Genomic DNA, 12,113 nt, shown 5'->3' with positions numbered 1-12,113 from the left:
CCTAAGAGAAATACAAATGCCAAGACTTACAAATATTGTCTTCCTATTTAGGAAGGTATAAAGTTTAATGTTATCGAATATTTTTTTTTCCTTTTCCATTTAACTTTTTACACATCTCTCGAGTCTTGGAATTGAGGTTCAAATATTCTGTTCAGTTTTGGTTATTTTAATCAGATAAGTTTGAAAATCTTCTATTTCATTGAAAATGTATCTTTTCCCCTTGAAAGAAACTACTCAATTTTGCAGGGTGACTGATACTTGGTTGTAATTCAAGGTCCTTTTCCCCTATGAAAAACTGTATTTCAGCCTCTCTGATATTTAATGGTGAAGTTGAAAAATTCTATGTAATCTTGATTGTGATTCTTTAAAATTTAAATTAGTTTTTTAACTGCTTGCAGTCCTTTAAGTGATAACTTTGAAATTTATGTGCAATAGTCCTTAGATTATTGATTCTGCCATCTCTTTTTGGAAGTGATTGAAGGATTCTTTCTTTTTTTTTTGCAAGGTAATGTGTTTAAGTGGCTTGCCCAAGGCCACGCAGTTATGTTATTATTAAGTGTCTGAGGACGGATTTAAACTCAGGTACTTCTGACTCCAGGGCTGGTGTTCTATCCACTGCACCACCTAGCCACCCCTTAAGGATTCGTTCAAGGACTATTTGGTACTCTTGTTGTAGAATATTTGGGTATATTTACATGACATTTTCCTGAAAGACATTTTTCTAGTTTCAATTCCTTATCATGTTATTCAGGTAGACCGATATTTTATAAATTAACTCACCTGGATCAATTTTTCAGACAGGTTGGTCATTTTTCTGAGGGTCTTTGCATTTTCTTCTGTTTGTTTACTCTTCTACTTTTCTTTGATGGGATTTTTACGTCTCATAGAGTCCTTACAGCCCCTTTGTCCAATTCTAATTTTTAGGGCTTTATTTCCTTCAGTTAGGTTTTTTTGTATTTCCTTTTCCAGTTGGTTATTTTTTTACTTTTAAATGAGTGATTTTTACTGATACTGAATGAAGTGAGGAGAACCAGGAGAACATAATACACATTGACAGCAACATTGTAAGAACTATCATGGAAGCAGCTTCTTTCAACAGTTTTGTGATCAAGAATAATCCTGAAAGACCTTTTTAGACAAATGTCTCCCACATCCAGAGAAGAAACTATAGTTACTGAACACAAAGAAAAACATGCTATGTTCAATTTTTAAAACTTGTTTTATCCTTTTTCTTTCCTCATCAGGGCTCCCCCCTTGGTTCTAATTCTTCTTTCACAACATGGCTAATATAGAAATATGTTAAAAAAAACTAGTAGGCAGGCACACTAGTAGGCAGGTACTTTATGTTTTAAAAAATGCTTCCAAATATAAATATGTGTCTGTGATTTGTTAACCAGAAAAAAAAACCTGTCAACTCTAATTCCATATCTCTTACATCTATCTCTTTCACACTTTTTCCCCCACTGCCGCCATCCTAGTATATATATAGCATGACAAGATGCAGACTCACAGTTCTCTCCTTTCTCTTTATCCTACTAATCTAGGGAAGGTTTATTCACCCTCTCCTCCTATATTATTCTTTCTCCAGTCAATTCCCAACAACAGTGTATTTCCTCCACTCATCCCGTCTCTCAGCAATACAATATCAATGCCTGTCTTTCAATATCTTCCCCAGCTCTTAAAGAGTTGAAAACATTGAAAAGTACACTTGAAAAATTTATATTCTCAAATTTTAGTTGGCAATAATTGGTAACATGTTTTTAATTTACAAAAGACAAGTTTAATAAGATAATTAAAGTCTATTTTATGAATTCTTTCAAAGAACTAACATTTTAATACATAAGGATATTCTCATTGACATAAATGAAATTAATTTCTTAAGCAAATACCTTTTTTGGGATTCATTGATTCACCACCAAGACAGGGAAACTGAATGAGATGATGTTCATATGCTAAAAATATTTTTTATTCTTATTTATGAAGATTGTTTACTGCTGAAAATGTACTAAATAATATGTAGCAACAATATATGTCTAAATCCTATAAGTTAGACCTAAAAGGGCTTCAGTAATTGAGTGGTTTAACTGTTATATTTTTTCAAATGAAGAATATAAGGCTCAAAGATGTTCATAGATTTGCCTAAGATCATAGAGTAAGAAAAAAGAGTTGGAATTTTAAACTGATTTTACAAGCAAAATGTAAAACTGTGATAATTGTTTGCCTACATTTTAGTCATAGTTGTTCACTTAGAAGTGTTTAATAGGATGGAGATATTTAAATATCACTTCCTGAGAGGGGGAGGAGAGTGGAAATACAAGGTCAATTCAATTTCACCTACATGTATTAGTTGCCATTGCATGTGTGTGGAGTCAGCACCAAGACTTCAATTAAAAAAAATAAGATGACTTGTACAATTTATGTAGAGTGAGCATAACCACATCATTCATTTTCATCCTTCAGCTTAACATTTTAAGAAAAAAGGTTAAAATATTTTTAATTACTGCACTATTGGCAATACGTTGGGATTAAAATGTGGGAATTTCTATACTTTGTGAACTCTGGAAATGGAGGTTATCATCTTGAGCATGCTGTTCAGAAAGAAAGCAGTTTAACAAATCAGTATTTCCTGAGCAATACTTCATAAGAGCATTCATTCTTTAATAGAAGCTATGTTTTGCTTACAGTTAAAAGGAATTATAATAGGTTGTGTGTCAAGGTAACCATATAATTTTCATATCATAATTATAACAGTCCATAAATATATAGACTTTTTTAGAACTCAACTCATTTTTGGCAGATTTTTTTCAAGGTCTCATTTCTAAAATATATAGGGAATTGAATCTAACTTATAAGGCAATATGTCATTCCTCAATTGATAAATGGTCAAATGATATGAAGAGGTAATTTTCAAACAAATAAATTAAAGCCATATATAATCATAAAAAATCTGTTCTAAATCAATACTGATTAAAGAAATGAAAATTAAAGCAACTGTGAGTTACTACTCACATCTCTCAGAATGGCTAAGATGACAAAAAGGGGAAACAATCAATGTTGGAGAGGTTGGGAGCACTGGAACATTAACACACTGTTGGTGTAGTTGGGAACTAATTCAAGATTTCTGGAGAGCAAAACAGAACTTTTCCCAGAAAGCAATAAACCAATCATACCCTTTGATCAAGCAATAGAAATTCTAGGCCTATATAAGAGAATTTATAAAAAATGGGGCAACTTCCACTTGTTCCAAAATATTTTAGCAGCACTTTTTTAGTGGCAAAGAATTGGTAATTGAGGGGACTCCTATCAATTGTGTAATAGCTGAACAACTCATGGTATGTGAATATTATTGACTCCTACTGTTCTATAAGAAATCATGAATGATCAGACTGTAGAGCAGCATGGAGATAATTACACAAACTGATGCTGAATGAAGGGAATAGAACCAAGAGAGCATTATACTCATTAACTACAACATTGTGACTTGATCAACTATTATAAAATACAGTACCTCTCAGAAATTTAGATATCTAGGATAACCCTGGGAAATAAGTAACTAACAATATCATCCACATCCAGACCAAAACAAAACTAAACAAAAACAAAAACAAAAAACACAGTATTTCAATGAAGACCATGTTCACTTTCCTTTTTAAAAATCTCTTATGCATTTCCTTCTAATACTATGATTTTCTGTCTTTTTTCCCTTAGTCTTAATTCCTCATTTACAAAATGACTAATATACAAAGATGTTAAACACAAATGATCATCTGATGAACACTTTATAAAAGTTATCTCTTATGTATCACTTTCCCTTAATCCTATTTCCTCATACCGAAAAGAACTAATTTGTGAATATGCTGAGGGGAGGGAGGTAGAAAGGTGAGTAAAAGAAAATTTTGTAGCATCAATATGCAAGTGGATGAATACTGAAAAACTTTCATATATTTGGGAAAAATAATACAATATCAATAAAAAAATACATTTTAGAAAGAAAAATCCTGGAAATCTTTAAGTATGGTTTAGGATCAAATCTAGTTTTAGCTCAGAAAAGAATTCAAAAATTCTAGATTAAAATAGCAAATTTATGTCAGTTATAGAATTGGGAAATAACCTCATCCAAATTCTCAGTTTTTTTCATGTAACAAATGCTTTAGAGACCTCTTAAGCTATTCCGTGTTTTGCATCATTATTCATAGAAGACTGTGAGAGAATCCAGCAATATGTGCAGATTAATTGCACTTTTTGATCAATCATATGGAATAAAACAGGTGCTTAGTTAACTCTATCAAGAGGACAATGTATTTATAGCCAATGTGGACCATTATTTCTGACTTTGATAATATACTATGACTAAACCACCTTCACAACCACACCTTAACGGCTCCATAGGTAATTTTGGACAGAAAATGATTTAGAAAATTTTATTGAACTGAATTCACATAAACATTTCCATGCTGAAATGGTTAGTACAAATAGCCTCAACATTTTAACCAAGTTCAATGTCTGAATAGAACAAATTAGGTAGTATATTACCTGTTAATAAACCCAAAGGAAATGACTTTTGTTTTTTAACTTAAATTGTATCATTCAAGAATCACAGCTTAACATAATGATTTATTTTAATTAATTCAATTTTTATTTAAGCAGGTACCTGCACATTTTCATGCTATGTATCTACAACAATAATTTAAAAAATCTTTTGAATTATTAAAATACAGAACATTTTTTTGGCTAATTATATGATTGATTAATATTTTCTTTATGGATAAGACAAAATCCAAGTTAATCACTAATTTCACAAATAAAGATAATTCATAGAAAATAGTTTTTCTCTGAACTTGAAGAGTTGCAAAATCTTTGTATAGTAAATATTTTGGAAGAGAGGTGATCTCTGAAAGTTGTCACCTTGCAGTGTAACTGAAATTGATTTCACTTTAATTCTGAAGCATATAAGTTGTAAAAACATCCATGCTTTCTTGCATGTGTATAAAAATAGAAGATAAATTCCATAAGATCAACCTGAAATTCAGAAATTAAAAGATTTACTATCTCTACTTTCTTTGATATTTCCTTCACTATTTCCATCAGATCCTGGGATGACTAGTCTCACAAGATCTAAGTTTAGTCCTTCACAAAGAGTTTTGCTTCTTTATTGCCATCACAGGAACACCTACTGGCACCATTTTGAAATATCTGACATATCTTTGATCCTTAGCCATGGTTAAGAAATGCACTGCTGCTGCATCATATTTCTATGGTTCAATGTCTTGTATACTATTTTCAGATTGAGGAGTCAGAGATGTCTGAGAACCAGATGGGGCTTCAGGTTCATTTGTACCATCATGAAACTTTGTCATCGATATTTCAAATTTGACATCTTGACCAAGAATAGATGATAGCTTTGCATTCAAAATATTGACAGTTGTTGCAGTTTGTTGGATGCAAAGAGAAAGAGCTGACAATTTCTTTTCACTAACTGTAGAAATTCAATTGGGGAACTGTACTATATGTACCACAAATTGTTTTTAAAATGTAATTGTTCTTTGCTTTTGAATTGCTGGCACCTTGGTCAGGTCTATGCTCAACTGTATCAGAGGCAGAATGTCCTCATTCACAGTCTAATCCTAGACTCACAGAGCAGTTCCAGGCTGGTCCCCCTTCACCTGAGGTCTCATGAACATTTCCCCCAAAGGTAATATTTTTCTACTCAATCAACTCTCAACAAAGTTTTCTCAATTCCCGTTAACACAGTTCTCCGTAAATCAGCTGAAGAGGATTCAGTCAATTGTTAGTTCAAAGTAACTAATATTTTTTCCGGTGTTCAGTTTTTTGATTCCTTCACTTCTGCAACCACTGCCACTTGTCATTATGTCCTCTTTCCCTAGGTGTTTCTGTCTTTTCTTGTGTCCAATTTTTAACATCTTTATGATCAATTTCTAATTAATTAAACCAGGAGCTTCATATGAATCTCTCATTACATTGAAAAATCCAATATTTTACAAACAGTTCTATGATTGTTTTACATTCATTTTATTTAATTTTTTTTAATAAGAATTCAGTTTGCTTATTTCTTTATTAGGAAAAATAAGCAAAAAACAAACCCTTGCAAAAATGCAATAATGCAAAACAAAGCAAATCCTCATGTTATTCATGTTCATAAATGCATTTCTTATTCTATATTAAATCTAAAACCTTTCAATAATGACACAAGTAACACACTTCACCAATCATTTGGGATCATGTTTGGTCACTTCATTGATCATATTTTTAAGTCACTTAAATGTGTTTATCTTTATCTTTCTAATTGTATAAATTTTCTTTGGGAGTTCTGTTCATTTGATTTCTATCTCTTCACAGAAATCTTAGTTTTCTTATTTAACTATCACTTTCAAAATTCCCCACATATATAAAAATATTTATAGCAACTTTTTGTAGTGGCAAAGAATTTTAAATTGAAGGGAGAAACCCATGAATTGGGAAATGGCTGAACAAGTTGTAATACAGGAATGTAATGGAATACTATTGTTCTATAAGAAATGATAAAGATGTGGAATTTCAGAAAACACTGGAACCTGATGCTGAGTGAAATGAGAAGAGCCAGGAAAACATTGCTTAAAGTAAGAGACATTTTATGCTATGTTTAGTATGATAGATTTAGCTCTTCCCAGAAACACAGCGATCAGAACCAATATTTTTGTTTATTGACATTTTATTCTTTTTTCAAATTAAATGATATGAAAACTTTTCAGTATTCATCCACTTACATATTTATAAGTTACACTTCCTTCCCTGCTTTCCCTCAGCAATAACAGTCTAGTAAACATTGTAAATGTACATTTGTTTTTAACATGTTTACATATTAGTCTTTTCTGTATAAGAAATTAGAACTAAAGGAAAAGAAAGAAAATCATGGGATAGGAAGGAAAAACCTAAGAATTTTTTTTAAATCATTCAGATTAAGAGTTTTTCTTTTTGTTTTTCTTTTTTTTTTCATCTAGATGTGCATGGCATTGTCCCTAATAGGTGGCCCAGGGTTGCAGTAGCTCTCTAGACTATGGAGAAGGGCTAAATCATAGTTGGTCAACTCACAATGTTGTTGTGAATGTGTACTATATTCTCTTGTTTCTGTTTCCTTCACTCAGCATCAATTCATATAATCCTTTCCATCCTTCTCTATGGAGTCAGACCATTCATGGTTTCCTATAGAACAATAGTAACATAACATAACATTCATTTACCATAACTTGTTCAGTCATTTCCCAATAGATTGGCATCTCCTCAATTTATAATTCTTTGCCATTACAAATAGTGATACTAAAAATATTTTGGTACATATGGTATTTTTCCCATTTTTTATGATTTTTCTGGATATAGACCTAGTATTGGTATTGCTGTACCAAAGGGTATGATCAGTTTTAATGCTCTTTGAGAATAGTTGAATATTACTTTCCAGACTGGATTAATTCACAAATCCACCAATAAATGCATTAATGTCCTAATCCTCTACAACCTCTCCAACATTGATGATTTTTATTTTTTGCCATCTTAGTTAATCAGATAGGTGTGAGGTTGTACCTCTATGTTGTTTTAATTTCTCTAATCAATGATTTGTAGAATTTTTCATATGATTACATATAGTTTTAATTCCTTCATTTGAAAACTATGTATTCATATATTTTGACCATTTGTCAATTGTGCAATAACTTGTAACATTATAAATTTGATGCAATTCTCTATATATTTTAGAAATGAGACATTTATCAGAAGTCCTAGTTGTGAATATTGTTTCCCAGCTTTCTGCTTTCCTCCTAATTTGATAACCTTTGATTATCTTATTAGTGCAAAACCTTTTGAATTTGTTTACTCATAAATTTATCCCCTTTCCATAGATCTGATACATAATTTCTTGGTCTAATAATTGATCTTTGGTGTCATCCTTTATTTCTAAATCCTTGAGCTTATTTTGGTATAGGGTATGAAATGTAGGTCTATGCCATACTGTCTTCCAGTTTTCCCATCAATTTTTGTCAAAGAATGCGTTCTTTTCCTAGAAGCTGATATCTTTTGGTTTATCAAACAGTAGGTTGCTGTAATCATTTACTGCAGCTTCTTTTGAACCTAGCCTAATTCACTGATCCATTACTCTATTTCTTAACCAATACCAAGACAGTTTTGATGAGAGTGGCTTTATAGTATAGTTTCAGATCTGGTAGAGCCAGTCCACCTTCCTTTACAATTTTTCCATAGTTGCCTTGCTATACTTGAACTTTAGTTGCTCCAAATGAATTTTTTACTATTTTTTCTAGATTGGTAAAATATTTACTGTGTACTTTGATTAGTAGGGCAATGAATAAGTAATTTAGTTTGGGTAGAATTATCATTCTTATTAAATTAGCTCAACCTAATCGTGACCAATTGACATTTTCCCCATTATATCTGATTTTATTTGTGTGAGAAGTACTTTATAATTGCATTCATACAGTTTCTGGGTTTGTCTTGGGAGGTAGATTCCCAACTATTTAATATTGTCTATAATTAATTTAAATGGAATTTCTCTTTCTATCTCTTGCTCTTCTGTTTTGTTGTTCATATATATATATAAACTGATGTGGGTTTATTTTATAACCTCCAACTTTGCTGAATCTGTTATTGTTTCAAGGAGTTTTTAAGATCATTTTCTTGAATTCTTTCTATATAACATCATGTCATCTGCATAGAGTGAAAGCTTTGCCTCCTCATTTCCAATTTTGATTGCTTATATTTCTTTTTCTTCTCTTATTTCTAAAGCTAGCATTTCTAATACCATATTGAATAGTAATGGCTATAATGGGCATCCTTGTTTCACCCTTGATCTTATTGGAAATGTTCCTACTTTATCCCTATTACATATTATATTTATTGCTGACATTAGATATATTCTGTTTATTATTTTAAGGAAAATGATTTTCAGTTTCTATTAAAGTAATCATACTGCTTTCTTTTGGTTTTGTTATTGAAATGAGCTATTATATTGAATATTTTTTCTAGGATAATACATCATGATCAGGTAGGATTTAAACTAGTTAGTCAGGGATGGTTCAATATTAGGAAAACACTAATTCTCAGAGAGGGAGGTCGAGCTCTCCCATTACTAAAGGTTTCCTATGTCTCCTTGTAATATTTTCAGATTTTCCTCTAATAATATGAATGCTATACCACTTGGTGTGGTCAAGGTGTAATAGCAATAATATGATATAAGTTTTTATGAAACTATTTCTGGTCTATTTTTCCTAGCTATTATGAGGAAATTAATTTGTCCTCATTCATTTTTTAGTTGTATTTATTTAAGACAATGGGATTAAATGACTTGATCAAAGTAACATAGCTAGTGTCTGAGGTCAAAGTTAAACTCAGGTCTTCTAAACTCCAGGGCTGATACTCTATACACTATACCACTTAGCTGCCCATCCTTCTTATATTTTGAAAAGGAAACCCGCCTTAATCCTGGAAAGAATTCTGGAAAACAAGTACTTACTCCACACTCCTGGTAGTTAAACTCAAACCCCCCCCCCACTCCCCAGAAAATAGCATTATAAAAGAATGGTTCTCTTTGTTTTCAAATAATGGTATGATCTCCAGGCAAGTTTAAGGTTTTGTCTACTATATATATATATATATATATATATATATATATATATATATATATATATATATATATATATATATATACATATATATATATATTCTGTTCCCTTTCCCTTATTGTTATATATAAGTTTTCTATTCTTCTTCAACTTGGGAAGTTTATTTTTAGATGATCTCCCTTACCTATAGCTTAAATGGAAAATCTCAGAGAATAAAACTTCAGGTCTAATCTATAGTTTTTTTTTCCTCTGTTATGTTATTTTAATCCTATGTTTTAAGGTTCTTAGTTTTAGTGTCCACAGTGTATATATGTTTAATATGATAGAGCTTCAATACCTATAATGTCTTTTAAGAAGCTGTAGATTCCTTCATTATCCCTTTTTACTTTTTAAAATTTATTTATTTAATTAGTTAGTTTTACATTTTTCCCCTAATCTTGCTTCCCTCCCCCACCCCTCACAGAAGGCAATCTGTTAGTCTTTACATTGTTAACATTGAATATATTGAGCTAAGCTTCCTTAAGAAAGAAACATAAAGTATAAGAGATAGCAAGATTAGACAATATGATATTAGTTTTTTTTTCTAAATTAAAGGTAATGGTCCTTGGTCTATGTTCAAATTCCACAGTTCTTTCTCTGGATACAGATGGTATTCTCCCTCACAGACAGCCCCAAATTGTCCCTGATTGCTGCACTGATGGAATGAGCAAGTCCATCAAGTTTGATCATCACCTCCATGTTGCTGTTAGGGTGTACAATGTTCTTCTGGTTCTGCTCATCGTGCTCAGCATTTCTTCATGCAAATCCTTCCAGGTTTCCTTGAATTTCCATCCCTCCTGGTATCTAATAGAATAATAGTTTTCCATCACATACATATACCACAGTTTATTATGCCATTCCCTAGCTAATGAACATTCACTTGATTTCCAATTCTTTGACACCACAAACAGGGTTGCTTTCATTGTCTCTTTTAATGAGATCAAATTTTGCTTTTGTTTTGTCTGATTTTTGTCCTTACAACTGATTTTTTCTTATTTCTCCTGAAGCATAATATATTTTGCTCCAGTCTTTTACCTTCATCCTTTGTGTAATTTTTCTGCTTCAGATATGTTTCTTGTAAACAACATGTTGTAGGATTTTGCTTTTTAACCCATTCTGCTATCTGGTTTTGTTTTATTGGAGAGTCCATTCCATTCACTTTGATAGTTAAGATTACTAATTCTGTATTTCCCTCCATGCTGTCTTTCCCCATTTATATTTTTCTCTTTCCTTTCCTCTTATTCCTTTTCATAGATGTTTTGATCTCTTTCCCCTTTAAAACTTTCTTTTAAATTCTAACTTTAGCTTTACTTTTACTTCTACCTCCAACTTCCCTTTTATCAGTCCCTTCAGTCCCTTCAGTCCCTTCTTTCACTTACTTTCCCTTCCCTCCCCACATCCCTGTAGGGCAGGATAGATTTATAAACTCAATTGGGAATGTATTTTATTGCCCAATATTCCCTTCTTTCCCTCTAATATAATAGGGCAGCTTGGTGGCTCAATGTATATAGCACTGACCTTGGAATCAAAGACAGGAGTTTGATTCCATTCTCTGACACTTAGTAACTGTACTTTAGGGCAAAACCTTGGGCAAGTCAATTTACCCTGATTGTCTAGCATACAGAGCTATCTCCAATGTTCTTATCTGTCCATTAGTCCCAGATGTCTCTGGAGGAGAAAGTGAGACTGGTGACTTAGCACAGAATTCCCTCACTCAAATATTATTCACCTGCTTGGCATGGAATGGTCTCCATGATGTCTTGGTCTTTTTGGAGAAGGAATGATAAACATCATCAATAGGTCTTTGAGACTCTTTACCTGATGTTATTTATACATTAATGACTATCCTAGTTTAATCTTTCTTTTTTATGTGTCTAATATTTTCACCCAATCTTGTACTTACAACCTCTTTATCAAAATATACTCCTTTTATCAGACTGGGATAGAAAGACTAATCTCAAAGTTTGATTGATTGATTGATTGATTGATAAACATTATTGCCTCATAGTCACTAAGTACCCTCCCTTCTTCTGAATTACTAGAAAAACATTTTGTAGGAGTCATAAATCACATCAATTCATAATCTATTTATATCCTACCCCTTATTCAACTACCTTTAATGGACACACAAACTCATGAGCCAAAGCATCATCCAAAGCCAAATTATTTCAAGAACCATTTCTACTCCCCCCAAGTTCACACCCTCCAATTGAAGCCAAAGTGTCAAGCAGAGTAAAATATTATTCTGATGCTTTCATATCCAGTCCCTCTAAGTACACTCTCTCCCCCGTCTCTATAGTACTCCAACCATAGCCCTACCCCCAACTAAAGTAACAGGTATACTCTCTCCTTCTGTCCCTATAGCACGCCAAACATTATACTAAAAACCTCATTAATTAAAGTATGTATTAAGACAAGATCACTTACCAATATCTTTATGTCCTACCATTC

The 12,113-nt window shown here is 32.0% G+C and overlaps 1 pseudogene; it reads right to left on the bottom strand.

The window, feature by feature from the left end:
- Window positions 1-5,026: 5,026 nt before the first annotated feature.
- The window catches only part of LOC141506109 (WASH complex subunit 3 pseudogene), a 34,476-nt pseudogene continuing 27,389 nt past the window's right edge, over window positions 5,027-12,113 (bottom strand).

The sequence above is a fragment of the Macrotis lagotis genome, chromosome 1 (genome assembly GCF_037893015.1).
Source record: "Macrotis lagotis isolate mMagLag1 chromosome 1, bilby.v1.9.chrom.fasta, whole genome shotgun sequence".
Lineage (NCBI taxonomy): Eukaryota > Metazoa > Chordata > Mammalia > Peramelemorphia > Peramelidae > Macrotis > Macrotis lagotis.
The sequence above is the reverse complement of the archived record's forward strand: the minus strand, read 5'-3'. Positions and strand labels throughout refer to the sequence as shown.